General features: G+C 47.8%; 1 pseudogene; it reads left to right on the top strand.

The window, feature by feature from the left end:
• Positions 1-16,809: 16,809 nt before the first annotated feature.
• LOC103302386 (gap junction alpha-3 protein-like) lies at positions 16,810-18,104 on the top strand (annotated as a pseudogene).
• Positions 18,105-18,404: the final 300 nt, after the last annotated feature.

Raw genomic sequence — 18,404 nt, forward strand, 5'->3', positions numbered from 1 at the left:
AAGCCTCTGAGAAATTTAGTGACACCCTCAAGGATATGAAAAAGGACCAATCAGAAATTAAGCATACACTGACTGAAATAAAGAATAATATACGGAGATCCAACAGCAGACTAGAGGATCCCAAGAATCAAGTCAAAGATTTGAAATAAGAAGAAGCAAAAAACACCCAACTGGAAAAGCAAAAAGAAAAAAGAATCCAAAAATTTGAAGCTAGTGTAAGGAGCCTCTGGGACAACTTCAAGCGTACCAACATCTGAATTATGGGGGTGCCAGAAGAAGAGAGAGAGCAAGATACTGAAAACCTATTTGAAGAAATAATGACAGAAAATTTCCCCTACCTGGTGAAAGAAATAGACTTACAAGTCCAGAAAGCACACAGAACCCCAAACAAGAAGAATCCAAAGAGGACCACACCAAGACACATCATAATTAAAATGCCAAGGGCAAAAGACAAAGAGAGGATATTAAAAGCAGCAAGAGAAAAACAGTTAGTTACCTACAAGGGAGTACCCATACGACTGTCAGCTAATTTCTCAACAGAAACTATGCAGGCCAGAAGGGAGTGGCAAGAAATATTCAAAGTGATGAATAGCAAGAACCTACAACCAAGATTACCTTATCCAGCAAAGGTATCATTTTATTTTTTTTATTTATTTATTTTTTTAAATATATTTTATTGACTTTTCACAGAGAGGAAGGGAGAGGGATAGAGAGCTAGAAACATCGATGAGAGAGAAACACCGACCAGCTGCCTCCTGCATGCCCCCTACCGGGGATGTGCCCGCAACCAATGTACATGTCCTTGACCAGAATCGAACCCGGGACCTTTCAGTCCGCAGACCGACGCTCTATCCACTGAGCCAAACCGGTTTCGGCCAAAGGTATCATTTTAGAATTGAAGGTCAGATAAAGAGCTTCACAGATAAGAAAAAGCTAAAGGAGTTCATCACCACCAAACCAGTATTATATGAAATGCTGAAGGGTATTCTTTAAGAAAAGGAAGAAGAAGAAAAAGGTAAAGATAAAAATTATAAACAATAAAGTGACAACAAATACATATCTATCAACAAGTGAATCTAAAAATCAAATGAATAAAAATATGATGAACAGAATAAACTGGTGAATATAATAGAATCAGGGACACAGAAAGGGAGTGGACTGACAATTCTTGGGGGGAAAGGGGTAGGGAGGTGCGGGAAGAAATTGGACAAAAATCTTACACCTATGGACGAGGACAGTAGGGAGGTTGAGGGCATGCAGTGGGGTGGGAACAGGGTGGAGAGGAACTATGGGGGGCAAAAAGAGGAACAACTGTAATAATCTGAATAATAATGATTTATTTTTTAAAGAAGAAAATAAAAACACATAAACATACACTCTCATAAGCGGTATAATGAGCAATATTAGCAAATTGCTATAATCTCATGGTTACAGTGAGTGGTTTGTCACCAGATTCTTAGGTAGGTTTTTCATCCAGTTTCTGTCACCTGGATTTTGGAATCTCACCATCTGCCTGTAAACGCCACTGTCCGATGATTTCTTGGTCATCATTAATGTGTGTGTGTGTGTGTGTGCGTGCGTGCGTGTGTGTGTGTGTGTGTGTGTGTGTGTGTGTGTGAAGGGAGATGACTTATTTTAAAAAGCATTTTAAATAATCATCTCATATTAACACAACAACTCTTTAAAGATTCAGTGTTATTTGGCTTTACTTCTTTTATACTGTTAGAGGGGGAATCACCTAATATAGTCCATTCAAAATTTTCAGTCTCCTTATTAGTTATGATGTCTATTTTTCCAAACAAAAATATAAGTTTAGGCCAATTTTGAATCATAATATCTCAAGAAAGCATGAACTTTCCCATTTGCCTTGCTTTTTCCAAAAGAGAGAGAACTCAATTTGAACAGATATTTGCAAACCCATGTTCACAGCATTATTAGTCACAATGGCTACTAAAGATGGAAACAACATAAATACCCATTGATCTATATGGTGGTCTATACCTACAATGGAATATTGTTCAGCCTTATAAAGTTAGGAAATCATGTCACAGGCTGCAACATAGGTGAGCCTTGAGGACATTGTACTCTGTGAAATAAGCCAGTCACCAAAGAACCGATACTGTATGCTGCCACCTACATGAGGCACCCAGAGCAGCCAGATTTATAGGGATACAAAGTAGATGGTGGTTGCCAGGGGCTGAGGGAGTGGGAATAGAAAGTCAGTGTTTAATGGGGATGGTTTCCGTTTGCAAGATGAAAAGAGTTCTGGAGATGGATGGAGGTGATTGGTAGCACAACAACATGAATGTACATGATACCGCTGAACCAGGCATTTATAAATAGTAAATTTTATGTTATGTGTAGTTTACCACAAGTTTTAAAAAGAAATGGGACATGTGCATAGGTCCAGGAAGAGACCATTTGGCCTGTGTGAAGGACTTCACTAGGGAAGCGATAAAAGGCGCGTTTGGCAGTGTGACTGGGACCAGATGCCCAAGGCCTTGAATGACAGAACAGACTGTCAGTCCCAGGTTGGACTGTAGGTGACAAGCACAGTTAGGCGCTTTTCCCTGGCAGGAGCAGGTGAGGAGAGTTAACCAGCACCAGGATTGTGTGTGAGGTCTGTCCGAAGGCCAGTGAGGCCAGAGGTTCAGGTGTGGCCAGGAGGTCTGGGTGGGAAGGGGTGAAGCGGGGAGGAGTGCAGGCAGGGAGGCTGGGAGGCGCGAGGGGGTGAGGAGGTCTAAGTGAGTGGCAACAGTGAAGTCGAGTGGACCAAGCGCTCTTGGCCTTTTGGGGACGTTGGCATTTGAGGATGGTGCCCATGGTGCAGTGCTGTTGGGAGAGGTTGAATGGCCCAGAGAAGGCCCTTGCCTTCCCAGGGGGCCTTGTGTACGTAATCACAAGGCATGGAGCAGGTCTCAGGCTTTTTCTCAGGTGCTGACAGGAGCTGCAAACCTCACAGGTGGAACGTCTCCAGCAGAGAGATGCAGATGGTGACAGTGTCAGCCCTGTCAGGGTGAGCCAGAGAAGGGGACACACCACTGACCGGACAGTGTCCCCAGCACTTGGCCGGGACTGGTCCTTACTGTCCAGCCTCCAGAGGGGGTTGTGTAGGTGGCTCTGGGGCCCTCGGAGATGATGGCCGCTAAAGGGCTGAGAAACCAGGAGGGTCACCTCCCCACTCCCATGCCCCCAGTCCCTGGCAGCCACCCTGACACCTTCTGTCTCTGCAAACTTGACTCTTTCAGGTGCTGCATATCTGAGTTAGGGAATAAAAGGAGTTATCTGAAACTCTCTGGGCTTGATCCTGTCTCTTAGAAGCTCAGCTTCTCTCGATGACTTAGAAAATGGACCTATTTGCTGCTTTGAGGGTTGAAAGAAAGCAGCCTGTGTCTCCGTGTCTCTGGTCAGGAACTCCCTGATCAGGGCAAGTTCTGAGCAGAGAGGAGCCTCTGGGCTGTGTCGGAGGGAGCGAGCTGTGCTGTGACGTTCGCTGTGTGACATGACCCATGAGGGCAGGCAGAGGTCATAAGACACTTACTCTCTGTGACGTCGGGGAGATCATCCAACTACATCGGAGGCACAGGAAGAATCAGAGTCTTCCAGAAATGATGGGACATGAGGTGGGTGAGGAAACCAGGAAACCCAAGAGCGTCCTTCATGGCCATAGTGGGTGACAGAAGAGGGTGGCTGTAGACTTCAGCTAGAGAGCACGGTTCTGGGCAAGGTGTGGGAAGTAAGAGGGTCTTTGAGGGAGACTTGGGGGTCTGAAGGGAGGAACCATGAGGAGGCCTGGCTGGCACCGAGTTCCAGAAGGTCCTCACATGGCACACAGGGAGGGCCACTCTCGGCTTAGGCTGTCAACCTGCCCAGTACGCCTCACTGCTCCTCCTCTGCCTACTGAGGCTCTATTCTTCCTGCCGGCCGCTCCAGGCTTCGGAGGAATGTCTTCACCCCAGCCACCCGAGGCAGAGTGAACCGCTCCTTCCTTTGTTCTGTGGATACAGGCCCTACAGACACTTGGCGCTGAGTGGAAGCGAGGCCAGGCTCTGGGCTTTCACAAACTGCCACTTAACCAAAGGTCTCTGGTAGGCTCCATGGGGCACCCCCTGAGCTCCCTCCCAAGTTCAGAACAAAATGAGAAACAGGACACAGGACAGACAGATGGGAATGAAATGTCAGCTTTATAGAGGCAGGATAAAGTGGGTTTGATACCTCTTTCCAATTTTTTTTTAATAATAAATCTTTATTGTTCAGATTATTACAGGTGTTCCTCTCCACCCCATAGCTCCCCTCCACCTGATTCCCCACCCCAACCCCACCCCATACCCTTACCCCCCGCCACTGTCTTCATCCATAGGTGTAAGATTTTTGTCCAATCTCTTCCTGCACCCCTCAGACCCCCTTCCCCCTGAGAATTGTCCATCCCCTTCCTTTCTATGTCCCTGATTCTATTATATTCAGCAGTCCATTCTGTTCTTCAGATTTTTTATTCACTTGATTTTTAGATTCACTTGTTGGTAGGTATGTATTTAATGTCTTTTTGTTGTTCATAATTTTTACCTTTACCTTTTTTTCTTCTTCTTCCTCTCTTAAAGAATACCCTTCAGCATTTCATGTAATCCTGGTTTGGTGGTGATGAACTCCTTTAGCTTTTTCTTGTCTGTGAAGCTCTTCGTCTGACCTTCAATTCTGAATGATAGATTTGCTGGGTAGAGTAATCTTGGTTGTAGGTTCTTGCTGTTCATCACTTTGAATGTTTCTTGCCACTCCCGTCTGGCCTGCATAGTTTCTGTTGAGAAATCAGCTGACAGTCATATGGGTGCTCCCTTGTAGGTAATTAACTGTTTTTCTCTTGCTGCTTGTAAGATTCTCTCTTTGTCTTTTGCTCTTGGTATTTTAATTATGATGTGTCTTGGTGTGGTCCTCTTTGGATTCCTCTTGTTTGGGGTTCTGTGTGCTTCCTGAACTTGTAAGTCTATTTCTTTCACCAGGTGGGGAAAGTTTTCTGTCATTATTTCTTCAAATAGGTTCTCAGTATCTTGCTCTCTCTCTTCTTCTGGCACCCCCAAAAATTCAGATGTTGGTATGCTTAAAGCCATCCCAGAGGATCCTTACGCTATCCTCACACTTTTGGATTCTTCTTTCTTTCTGTCTCTCTGGTTGGGTGTTTTTTGCTTCTTCATATTCCAGATCTTTGGTTTGACTCTTGGGGTACGGTGATCTACAGTTGAGTTTCTGTATATTCTTTATTTCAGACAGTGTATGCTTAATTTCTGACTGGTCCTTTTCCATTTTTTTTTGGTATTCTCATTAAGGTCCTTGAAGGTCTCTTCAAGTTTCTCAGTGGTTTTTAGAAGATTCTTGAGTAACCTTATAAATGTGGTTCTGAACACTATGTCGTCCAGTAGTTTACTTTCCTCCATCTCTCCTATTCATGACATGCTTCGGTGTCTCCGCATTTTGGCTGCCTCCCTGTGTTGATGGAGTGGCTTTGTGTGGTAGGTGACCTATAGGGGCCGGTAGCTCAGCTTCCCCAATCACCCTAGGTGGTCGCTCTTGGTACACCCCTTAGTGGGCTGAGTGCAAAGTCTTGTTGTAGTTAAGCCTTGATTGCTGTTGGTATCACTGGGAGGAATTGACCTCCAGGCCAATTGGCTGTGAGGACCCGCTGTGTCTATAATGGAAGCACTGCTGCGCTGGAGACACGCTTATGGTACAGGGCTTGTTTCAGTGGGGCTTTGGTGCTCACTGAGTCTGCCTCCCGAATGTACTTATGGATGTGAGGAGTTGAAATCTGGTGTCTCACACTGACCACTAGGTATACTGGCTTCTGGAACTCCAATGGGGTGCATTTCAGCTGCTGTCTGAGGCCACCCTGCAGGAGCTACAGCGAGAACTGCCGTCCTCTCCTCCCTGCTTGGAGCTTGGAGGCTTTGGAGCTGTCTGTACCAGGTTGCAAGTTTACTAGTTTAAACTGCAATAGAGAAGACCATTCATATGCAAAAGCTGCTGCTAGGAGCTTGGGTGTGTTTGTAGATTGCTCGGGGCAGAGTCTCAGGGTGTCACTAGGCTAGGGCATGGCAAACAGTGATGGCTGGCAGTGAGCCGCCTCCAACCGCGCCCCTGCGTCTAGCGCGCTGCCAACAATTCTACCTCCATGCAGCTCTGCTAGCAAGCCACCCTCACTCTCCGATCCGATGGCAGACAGCCCAGTCTCTCCCCAGAAACTGGATTTCAGAGAGATTGGGGGCTTGTCTCTCTTCGGATTGAAGAAAGCAATGCCCGCCTCCAGCTGGGCTCCACCGCCAGCCCTTTTCACAGCGCGCTCCCCTGTACCTCAGTTTTTCAGCATTTGTGCCCTGATTGTGCCCGTCTCTTTTGGTCTAGTTGTAGAGGTTCCGCTCAGCCAGCTTTCCCGTGGTTCTGGGTGATAGACGTTCTGTCTTTTAGTTGTAGTTTTGGAAATTGTTGTGGACAGCAGCAGCCCAGATGTTTATCTATGCCGCCATATTGGATATCCCCTCCCTCTTTCCAAAATTGATGGATTAGCTGCCTGCTCGCTGACTGCTGGCCTCTTCTGCAGAGGCACAGCCTGCCCAGTCAGCAGACCCCACAGCCCAGAGCAGGCCAGAACCACATGGGAGGGACCAGAGGGCGCTGAGCCTCATGGGCCCACTCCATCTCCCAAACTCATGGATGAGTGAGGCCTGTCCTCTCATGGAAAGGGGTGAATGAAGGAGAGAAGAGGAGAGGAGCAGCAGGGAGGGTGGGAAGGAAGGAGGAGGAGCACCTTGAAATCCCACTTAGCTGGGAGCACTCTCGTGGGAATACGAGTGCAGGGCTGAGGCCCAGGTGGAGTGTCTGCTGCTGCATTATAGTTGCTGTCTCACTTTTTATCTGAATGTAAGCTTTTCCCAGCAGCACCGTTGTCTTCGTCACCTTGATCTCGGGCATTTCATGGAGAATTGGCACCTGATAGTGCTCAGTAGGGGTTTGAGCAGCAGAATAGAAAAGGGAAACCTTTTTCCAGAACTTAGGGTTGGAGACGCCTGCATCTCACATTCTCTGACTCCTTAGCCGTGGGCCCTGGGGTGCTCTGCTGCCTCCTGAGGCCACAGCCAAAACGTGGGTGACAAGAGGTTCCGGTTCCCCAGGGAGTCTCATGGCCTCTGGCCAGGCCTATTTCTGACTGAGCTCCACGTGGCCTGGACCCTGGTTGTCTTGTCCAGCCTGCAGGTCAGGGCCTAGTGGCTGGTCTACGTCAGCAGGGACTGGAGCGTCTTATGCCTGCCATCTGCTCAGGGCCCGGCACCGTCACCTTAGCTTCCCCAATCACGCCTACGCCGAGTTCAAGGCACCAACAAGTCATTTCTTCTTCACTGAGGACTCGTCTGCTTCTTCAGTGGTGGTTGAGGACGAGGCCCCACGCCCTTTTACAAGCCTGTCCTACCCCGAATTGGCTGTGATTTGGACTGACTCAGGCCAAGGAAAAATGCCCGCAGAGTCACCACCACTTCCTACAACACCCAGGATCTCCATTAATTAAGGCCTCCAGTCCACGTGGTGAATCACCAGCCTGAGATCAGAAATTAGGGCACACCCCAGGCGCCTCTGTGATTTAAGGGGGATTTAAGGAGCACAGCTTAGTCCCTTCTTTTTAGAGCTCAGAACACAGGACCCATCCCCTGTCTTCTCTGTCCCCGTGGCTGCCTCCTCCAGACAGCAGGAGGTGAGCGCCTGTGCCATGGTAGTCATCTTCCTTCTGTTTGTGTTGGCATAAGTATTTCGTGTTCAAACACAGGTAGTTTTGACTGACCCTGCACCGGGGAGGTTTTTGGAAAATACTTCCCTCTCAAACGAGCTCTAGTTAAAGTCACTGGTCCTACAGTCTTTCCAAAACAGAGAATGTACTTACATTGTGTATTAGCTGTTGAAAGACTAGGGAAGTGTAAAATAATTAACCAGGTGACATAATACTCTCCAGGTCCATCCCATATGATCTCACTAATATGTGGAATCTGATGAACAAAATAAACTGATGCATGGATGGAACCAGAAGCATGGAAACATGGAACAGACTGGCAGGTACCAGAGGGGAGGGAGGTGGCGGTGACTTGATAAAGAAGGTGAAGGGATTAGCTAAAGAACATACATGCACACCCCATGGACACGGACAATAGTGTGGTGAAGGCCAAGAGAGGAAGATGCAGGAGTGGATGGAGATGGGCAAAGAGGGAGAAAATGAGGAACATCTGCAATAGTGTCAACATTAAACACTTTTAATTGAAAAATAATAATTAAGAAGTTAAATGAAAGCTCTCTTGGGTATATATTCAAACTGAATTATGCATTTCAAAGTCACAATAGGATCAAGATCGTTCCAACCCAAATGTGGCCACTTGTTAGTTGTGTTACTTCAGACAAGCCCTTTGGGTCTTTGAAGCCTCGTTTGCCCATCTGTGATGTTGGAGAAGATCACTCCCATTTAAATAGCCTCATAAAGATGACAGGATGTGCTGGAGAAGGGACAATGGAATCTACCGAGGTCGCCTCTGTGCCAGCTACTGTCTCATACTGATATCTTTTTAAATTAGCCTGAATACTTACAAAGTTATGCAATGTTGGTTTTTATTATAAGTTGTGGGGGAGGTCACTTAATTGCTCGGAACTTAATTTCTTTATCTGTGAACCTGAAATAATTCCAGCAAACTCAAAGCGTTGTGTAAGACTTACCTGAATTCTCAGAGGTAAAGGTGCTGGGTAGAAGCTTACAAAGAGTAGATTAGTATTGATGTTGGTAATATAGTTTGAAATTGTTGCTTGAGAATAACCTCCCCAGTCTTCCTAAAGGACCATACCAGTCTGGGCAGTGGCATCCTTAATGACGTAGTTAATGACAGAAGATCTAAGTATCCTTTTATCCAACCCAGACTCTAAATACACCTCCTAGTCTTGGCTCCTAGAACAAACAACCAGCCTCCTCCTGACCCTGGGGTCTCACTCAGCTGAAAAGTGCTTCGTATACAAGCCGACTGCCAGCTGCCACCACTTCCTGTCTTCAGGAGGGACCCACACAGACCTGTGTGCCAGGCAGAGTGATTTTCTGGTTCTACTTCCCTCAATGACTTTGCCAGACTTGTTTCACTTTAAAATACTGTGGTAAAATATACATAGCACAAAATATATAACATTACCTAATTTCAAGTGTACATTCTCAAGTACATTCACATTAACAATATAAGAGAAGTAAAGTTAAATAACACTGAATCTTTAAAGAGTTGTTGTGTTAATATGAGAAGATGATTTAAAATGCTTTTTAAAGTAAGTCATCTCCCTTCACACACACACAGATGAGTGATGACCAAGAAATCATTGGATGGTGGCATTTACAGGCCTAGATGGTGAGATTCCAAAATCCAGGTGACAGAAACCTAAGAATCTGGTGACAAGCCACTCACTGTAACCATGAGATTATAGCAGTTTGCTAATATTGCTCATTATACCACTTATGAGAGTGTATGTTTATGTGTTTTTATTTTCCATTTTCATGGTTACCCTAACAAAGCAACAATGGCTAGATAGCTACATTTGGAAATACAAACTCCAGAGCAATGGAGCGGTGAGGTTTACTTTGGGGGGAGGGTGTGCCAGTGCAGGTGCAGGAGGGCCCTAAGGAGGCTGGTGCTGGCTGGGCCCTGCCATCCTGAGGGAGCCCCAGGGACCTGGGAGCAGGCAGCACCTGCAGTGACCCTTGCAGACAGCAGGTGGCAGCAGTGAGCAGCTCCCCATCATTCTTGGTTCTACTCTGGCCCTTAAGTCTGAGAAACTGGTCACCTAGTCACATGACCAAGTGGCATATAGCCCTGGATGGGTTACTCAGCTTCTCAAAGAAACGAAAGAGGCCAAACTCACCACTAGTCTCTGGTCTTTTCCTAGCAAAGGCCTGCCATCTTTCATGATTTAGCTTTGTGTTCCTGAAGACCCCCCAGTGGCATAGAAAAGACTGGAAGGAAATACACTGAGGTTTCATGCTGATACTTCCAAGCAGGGCTGAGAAATGGGACTCGCACTTTTGACTTTATATACTTCTGTATTTACTTTTCAATGCAAGTCTTTTTAACGAAAAGTTTAAAATAATGGCAATATTCTATTTCCATTTATTACCCCAGGAATAACAATAGTAGTTGTAAGGAGACTTACAAGTATTATGAACTTTTGTTCTCTTGTGATCAAAAAAATAAATAGAAAGTACTCATGCTTCTCAGAGAGAATAAAAAATATTTGAAGATCTTCTCCAGTGATATTTCTCAATTTAAAAACAAACACACACGGAGTCTACAAAACTACCACCTTCTATGTGCGCGTACACACACACACACACACACACACACACACACACACACACACACACCATGTAGTTCCACAAGAGAAGAGATTCCAGATGTGCCTGTGGGCGCTTGGTTTTCTTTCTCCTGGGATCAGCTGGACAGTAACTCTCCAGGGCAGGCAGACTCTAATCTGAACAGATCTCAGCCCTGATGAAAGCAGCCGTGGAAGCTGCTCCATGGGGATTTTAAAGCACCAGGCACTCCAGTTCTGCCCCATTCCTGCCGTAAATCACCACTCACGAAGGGAGCTCTGAGCTCATTTCAGCTTTTAGAAGGGCCAACAAAGTTCATCCCCTCATACCTACGAAAGACCCTGCGGGCCAGGCCGTGCTGGACCCTGGGGAGCGAAGCCACGCAGAGGGGCCTTAGCTGAGCCAGTGGAGCTGGCAGAGCCAAGCAGGTCCTTCCTTGATCTTGGCCTGCGTCGCAGGTCCCCAGCTAAGTGCGGGATGTCATCTCTGAGCAGGAAAGCAGGCAGACGTTAACCTCTGCCCTGAGGCCAGCAGGGGAGGCTGTGCTCCTGCACGGTCACCAGGGCCAGTGGGAACGGGTGACCGCGAGGACCTGCCTGTCCCCTCAGCGGGGCCAGGTCGCAAGCGCATCGGAACAGGTTCTTAAACACACAAGGGCCTGTCTGACTGCGGTCCCAGTGCGTGTGCTCCAGGGAGCCGGGCTGGCTAACCAAAGGACTTGTATGCATGCATATAAGCCTAACCAATGGACACAGACACCAGGAGGGTGAGGTGAGGGCATGAGCGGGTTTGGGGGGAGGGTAGGGGGACAATGGGGAGATAAAGACACATATGTAATACCTTAATCAATAAAAACATTAAAAAAATAAAAAAGGACAATAGGTAAAAACTAAGAAAATATGAAGAAACTATGGACTTCAATTAATAATAATAAAAAATAAAATAAAATAAAATAAAATAAAATAAAATAAAATAAAATAAAATAAAGTCTCCCGACTGTGTCGCCAGCCTCCGCCGCCTGCGGCCAGACCACTCCTGGGTCGTGCCCCCAGGCCTCCCCTCCGCTGTCGCTGTTGGGGCAGAGCAGCCACCAAGGCACCTGGCCCCGCCCTCGAGCCTGAGCGGGCTGGGGCTGGTCTCAAGAATGGGGTGGAGTCATGCAGGTGCAGGTGGGGTAGGGATGCGGGTACTGGTGGGGATGCGGGTGCAGTTGCAGGAGGAGGAGGGTGCGAGGATCCGCAAGGCGGGGCTGGGTGGGCTGGGGTGTGGCCGGTGGTGGGCCTGGTGTCACCTGGCCCTCCTTGGCCACTCCAGGCTCCAGCAGAGGTAGAGACAGTTCCCGTCTGGAGCGGCAGGAGCGCTGTACCTGGGACCGAGGGCCAGCGTAGCGGGTAAGCGCAGGGTGCGGGCGGAACCCAGAAGGGGCGGCCGGGGTCAGTTGAATGGGAACCGGCCTCTGGGAATTCTGGGGGGAGCCTTTGGGAAGTTGTAGCGGTAGCGGGGCCGGTGAGCGGGGTTCAGGACTTTCTGGGGTCCTTTCGGCTAATTGAGGTTACTGTGCTGCTGGACGTCCCTGCAGAGCCGAGCTGCCTGCTGACTGAAGATTTCCTGGGCATTGGCAGGAGGCTGGTGGTGGGGGATGATTTCATGGGGGTGTCTCCCCTGTGGGTGGGGGAGCAGGACTTGCTCTAGAACTTCAGGTCTGAGGGCTCCAGTGACTATTTAAGCCCCGGAGGCTTAGGGAACACAGGGCCTCGGGGAGGGACACCCGGGGCTGGTCTAGCAGCACCCAGCTCTCTGCACAGCTTCTTTGTGTTGTTAGGGACAATGTTGCCTCTTAAACCCCTTTAAGGACCTGATTCTCGACCTAAATGCTGGTTACTGTGCGCTTAAGTACTAGAGTGGGAAAGGCGTATTTGACCACAGTGATCCCGTCTTTTCGGGGCTGTCCTGCCAGCAAGTGGCAGGGACACACCAGCACTTGCTTTGCTGTCTCCGCTCTAGCGGACAGAAGTCCACCTCGGATGCAGAGCTCCTAGTCATGAATATTTGTCATCTGGGCTTTAGTGGAGTTCGCACTTTTTATTTTGTCAAGATATCACCAAAATATACCATATATATTTTACTCAAATATAATGTAATGAACAGAATGAACTAACAAGCAAAAATAGAGACAGACTCATAGATAGAAGTAGGCTGACAGCTGTGGGTGTGGGCGGCTGAGTGGGGGTGTGGAAGCATTGAGTAAAAAATAAAGAAAAAGAGAAAAAACTCTTGGACAACAACAGTGTGGTGATTCTGGGGGAGAGAGGGAGTGAAGTGAGGTGGAGGAGGATCTAGGCGGGGTGGAAATTTGACTTGGGGTGGTGAACACACAATACAGTGTACAGATGATGTGTTGTGGGACCGTGAACCTGAAAGCTGCATCATTTTGTTATCCAGTGTCACCCCAATAAATTCAACAAAAAGGAAAAAAATAAAAACAGTTATATACAAATAGCCGAGACATGAATTGTGCATTGGTCTCCCAGACCCAAAAGGTCAAAATGATGTTGACTTATGATATGTGTGTCACTTCACTGGCAGACCGTCGTGTGCTATGACAAATATTGCAACACAGACAGTAAAAGTTTAGAGAGGAAAAGGGAATTCATTTCCCAAAGGTCAGTGTGTTCAAAGTAAACATTAGCTAATTTGGCCCATATTTCATGGGTGCAACTGTTGAGTTCACTTTGAGATGAACATCTAATAAAAGGGGTACAGGTATTCCTGTGAAGTAATTCTCAGAAGCTTCACTACTATAATTACTAGACAGTGCGGTGTAGGGTAACCAGCAAAGTTTAACCGGCTCAAAACTGTCTTGAATAAGGGCATTTAATAAAAGTTCATGGTTTGCCAATGAGAATGTGAATTCCTTGAATGTTACTTATAGTTTAAGTTATATTCATTTTCTTAACTAAAATAACTTTTACACTATACATTGGAAACTTAAAATTAATTATCTATTTATCATAGCCATTTTACAAAGCCTCATACATACAAGGTATTGAAACAAAAATTAGGTTTTTTGATGTTACCATTACTTGAATATGCAGCTAGCAGAGAATAAATAGGACATACATATTTTGAGGATTTTATTCAGTATTGCACATTAATAAATTAGTAACACATATTGTGTATAATGTAGAACTAAATGTTATTAAATCATTCTAGAGATTCTAACTTCTATAAAAATCCAATAATAGTACAAAAAAAGTTAAGACCAATCTTAGATATGAAGTAGTAGTAAATTGAATTTACCTCTTTCATCCCTTGCCCAGACTTTGGTTTTGTTCCTATCCTTCCACTAAGTGGTCACTTGAGGTCCATCCTTGGCCTCCTTATTGTGAGATCACCGGGCTCCTTCTTCTGGAAGGCTCTGAACAATGTTGACATTGTTAGTCACTTTCTGCAAAGTCCTCCATCTGTCTCCTCAATTCTGGGCCATTCCAGTTCTCATTCTTGATGACTGCTCTCAAAGGAATAAGCCTTCTGAGATCGGAACGGCATCTGCAGGGGAGTCAGACTCTCCTGGTCCTGGGTGACCTTCCTCCCAGCCCTTCCCGGTTTCCTTGCATCTGCTGGCTCTGTGGTGTCTGATCTTTACAAATATGCAGGATCTACCTGACCTCCCATGGTTAGGCTTTTTTAAAAGAACATTGCCAGATGACTAGGAGAAACAATAATGAAACTAAAATATGAAAGGATAAAACAAATTTTCAGGGCACAAAGTCCAAGAACCTAATAAAACTTAAAGACTATGGACTCTCTGGTCTCCAGCTCTGCTCTGTCTTAGGCCCTCACCCACCTTGTCAGATCACGTGTCCTTCACGAAGCACCCACCACACATTGGCCACCTTTACACGTGCCAAGGGCAATGAGTCTGTTCTGATCTTCTTCACCTCTTGTGCTGCATTGTCCATGACGTCTGTCTAAACTCCGTTCTTAGCACTGTGGCTCTCACCCGGAAGAGGAGGAGCTACCCGTGTAGACCCTCTGCCCAGCTGCTTCTAACCCCAGGTCTCCAGCTTCCTGCTGGACACTTTCACTCAAATCTCCCACCACTGCTTTTAATCCACACAGTCACCAAACCAAAGTTCCCATGTCCCCTTCCAATCTCAAATCCGCACTCCGCACCCATGTCCTTCTCTTTGAATCCCCCCATAACTTTCCCGCTCACCAGGCTCAGGCATGTAAGACTCTTCTTTCACTCCTACCTCTCTCATCCCTGGCTCTGCTCAGAAACTACACCCTGCTTTATTTTCGTCTTCAGAAAGTCTCTCTTCTCTGTCCTTCCTCTTTTCCATTTGCCCCTCCGGTCATCCAGCCTGGCCTTCAACACTCACTCCAAGGTCACCACACCCTTCCTGAGTCCCAGCGGGCTGTAGGTGGGCACCTTCTTTCTTGAACAACACTTCAGCATCTCTCCCCTCTCTGAGTGGGTTAATGGCTCTCTAGTCCTTCGGTTCATGTGCACCACCGTGCTTACTGAATGCCTACTGTATGCAAACATGGCCCCAGCCTAGCTCCATGTGCACAAGCAGCCATTGGATTCACTGCTTTCTAATCCAACGCCCTGTGTCAGTCACACGATCACACGTATTCCCACCACACAGGAACCTCGCTCTGTTCTTAAAAGGTACTCCCTTCACTCTCCCTTCTATCCAAAGCCATGTCTCCTTAAGCCCAGTTCCAGTTCCACTCCTCCCCAGCTATACCTTTTCATATTAGTACACTTCTTCTCTGCCCTTATAGAGCTCCATATTCTCCTGAGTTTTCCCATCGCCACAAATAGATCTCAAGATTGAGACCATGTTTAAGTTGAAGACACAGCATGTGCTAATGCATAAAGGTCGTGTTTCAGGGCCCACAGGAAGTTTGGTGCCCAGAGTGCTGGACCAGGTCCTCCTGGGGGGTGCACACTGGCCATGGCTCTTGTCCTGTGTCCCAGAGGCAGATGTCCAACAGGGTGGAGGGAGGGGCTAGGGCCAAGGGCAGAGTTAGGGGTCTTGTGACAGTCTGGGGCTGATGGCATACCTCCAAGCTCAGTGGGATGGTTGTGGGGTCTGTGTAGGAGTCAGGATTGATAGCTTGGAGGAGAAGCAGGATGTAACCTAGAATAATTCCCTGACTTCTGACATCCTTCATTGGAGAGTGGGTTGTTTCATGTTCAATAATTAAGTTTCTCAGTGAACACTTGTTAATGTCTAAAAGCATGCAGAGTAGAACAGATGGCAGTTATAACATGGGACAAGGAGGCTGGTAGGATACATGAAGACTAAGATTTCTCTATGGAGCTCAAATGACCAAAACAAAGCATTGGAAGTTTACTCAAAAAGAAGACTGACATTTGTCTATTTTTTTTAGATCACGGGGAGTAAAGTTTTGTTTCTTTATTTGCCTTCAAACCAATTCCTAAAAATTAGTATTGTTAGCATTTTAAGATTCAACATGGTAGAGTTTTCTTTATTCTTGTGTGTATACTCACAGCCTAGCCCATGTTCCTTACTGCACAGACTGGTCATGGGAACAGTGGTGCTGTGTTTGGTTCCAGTTTGGAGCATCTGACCTGTTTGAGCAGAGGCCACATGGAGGACACCTTGTAGGCTTGGTCCCCGGCGTCCAAGGAGCACTGTCACCTTCACAAAGTGGGCCCATGGGTCTCACTTCCCTCTACCCGAGAGGCAGTTCACTGCCTATGACCATGGACCACACCTTACGGTCAGAGACACAGGCTCCTGCCCAAGGACGTGCAGAGACTGAACCATTTATGTAACATTTGCCAAGAGGAAGATTCACAAGGAAAGTAAAAAATGGAGAAGGTAACAGATTAATACGGCAGAAGTTATGAAGGTGGAATGAGCACGGCACAATTTGGGAGAACATTGCTCTAACCTCACGTGAGCAGGACAGCTGAGATTAGGAATTGGCCAGCTGCACAGGAAGCCTCAGAGACAGAGCCTGGAAGAGCCCAGGGTGGAGTTAGGAGGCTGGGAGAGGTCCGTGTCCCTTAGGAAAGTCATTTGTCTTTCTTGCTCAATTTCCTCATCTCTGAAGTGACTCAAGTAACCTGTGTTTGTCTCATTTAATCCATGCTTTTGTAGGGTGACTACAATACTATATTCGTGCTGTAGGCCTTGGTTTAACCCACGTGTCATGACACACACAGACAAGTACACAATGCACACGCATACAGATGTACACACATGAGTACACTATACACAGATGCACATACACATTGTGTGAAGCGCTCTGCAGGACAGCCCACATTGGGAAGCAGGAGGGCAGCCACACAATTACATTATATTCCAACTTCTCTGTACAAGAACAGATGGTTGGATTTGAGCTCACCTGTCCTACCTGATTATTAACAAGCATGTTCCCTTACAGGCTGGCAGTCCGGAGCAATGGGAGACTGGAGCCTTCTGGGGAGACTATTGGATACTGCACAGGAGCACTCCACGGTTATAGGCAAGGTCTGGCTGACGGTCCTGTTCATCTTCCGAATCTTGTTGCTGGGAGCCGGGGTGGAGTCGGTGTGGGGAGATGAGCAGTCAGGTTTCACCTGCAACACGCAGCAGCCGGGCTGCGAGAACGTGTGCTACGACAAAGCCTTCCCCATCTCCCACACCCGCTTCTGGGTGCTGCAGATCATCTTCGTGTCCACGCCCACCCTCATCTACCTGGGGCACGTGCTGCACATCATGCGCATGGAGGAGAAGAAGAAAGGCAGGGAGGAAGAGCAGGCAAAGGGAGAGAGCGACCCCGGCCAGAAGGATAAGCCCCTAGTGCGGGACGACCAGGGGAAGGTCCGAATTGCAGGCGCCCTGCTCCGGACCTACATATTCAACATCATCTTTAAGATGCTGTTTGAAGTGGGATTCATTGTTGGACAGTACTATCTGTATGGCTTTCAACTGAAGCCACTCTACCACTGTGACCGGTGGCCCTGCCCCAACATCGTGGACTGCTTCATCTCCAGGCCCACAGAGAAGACCGTCTTCATCATCTTCATGCTGGTCGTCGCCTGCCTGTCCCTCTTACTCAACGTGCTGGAGATATACCACCTGGGCTGGAAGAAGCTTAAACAGGGCATGACCAACCACTATGGCCCAGACACTGCTGAATCCAGGGTGGGGGCCATGATCTCTGGGGATGAGCTCCCACTCCCCTCCCACTAGGCCACAGACACCGGCACTATGGGGCGCCCTTCTACTGCACGCACTGTCTCTTCCCTGGGATGGGCAACAGTCATTATTATTCCAGGGCCCTCCACCGGCAACAGACTTCAACATGGCAGCTCTTTCCCAGACACAGGGAAGGGCCACCCTGACAAATTCCACCACAGCAGCCACCACCTGATAATGACAGAGCAGAACTGGGCCACCAGGAGCCTGGGCAGCAGGTTCCGTGAGGAAGGTCCCCCCTGTGTCCACCTCTTCCTCCTTTGCCCCTCCAGGCAGCCGCCTGCAAACCCCTCAGGAGGGCAGAGAAGGCAGCAAGGAACCTGTCGTGTTGGAGAATGGGGACAGCAGCGTCCTGGGAGAGAGCGGATGGAAGTGACTCCTGCTGAGCGGCAGCAGGCAGCGACCCCGCTGTGGAGATGCACAAGCCGCCTTTGCTCCCCACAGACCCCAGACGGTCAAGCAAGGCCAGTAAGGCCAGCCGCAGTCAGGCCAGACCCAATGACTTGGCCATCTAGTGTGGTCTCCCAGAGAGCTTTATGATGACCACTTTTCTAGCATCAAAACCAAAGTGCACTTCAATTGAGCAGCTGGAGAGCCTAGAGTGACAGAGAGCACTGGCGTGGGGGGGGGGGGGAGACCACCCGAGAGGTCAGGTTCCTGTCAGTGCTTCTGTCCTTAATGCTGGAGGTGGAGTGGGGAGGGCGACAATGCTTTCTACGGGGGATGGGGCAGAGTGGCTGATGCCCTTTAAAGATATTCACGGTGCCCAGGAGCCCTGAGCCAGGAGCCCTTCTCAGGGGTTTCTGTCTGTGGCG

The sequence above is a fragment of the Eptesicus fuscus genome, chromosome 7 (genome assembly GCF_027574615.1).
Source record: "Eptesicus fuscus isolate TK198812 chromosome 7, DD_ASM_mEF_20220401, whole genome shotgun sequence".
NCBI lineage: Eukaryota > Metazoa > Chordata > Mammalia > Chiroptera > Vespertilionidae > Eptesicus > Eptesicus fuscus.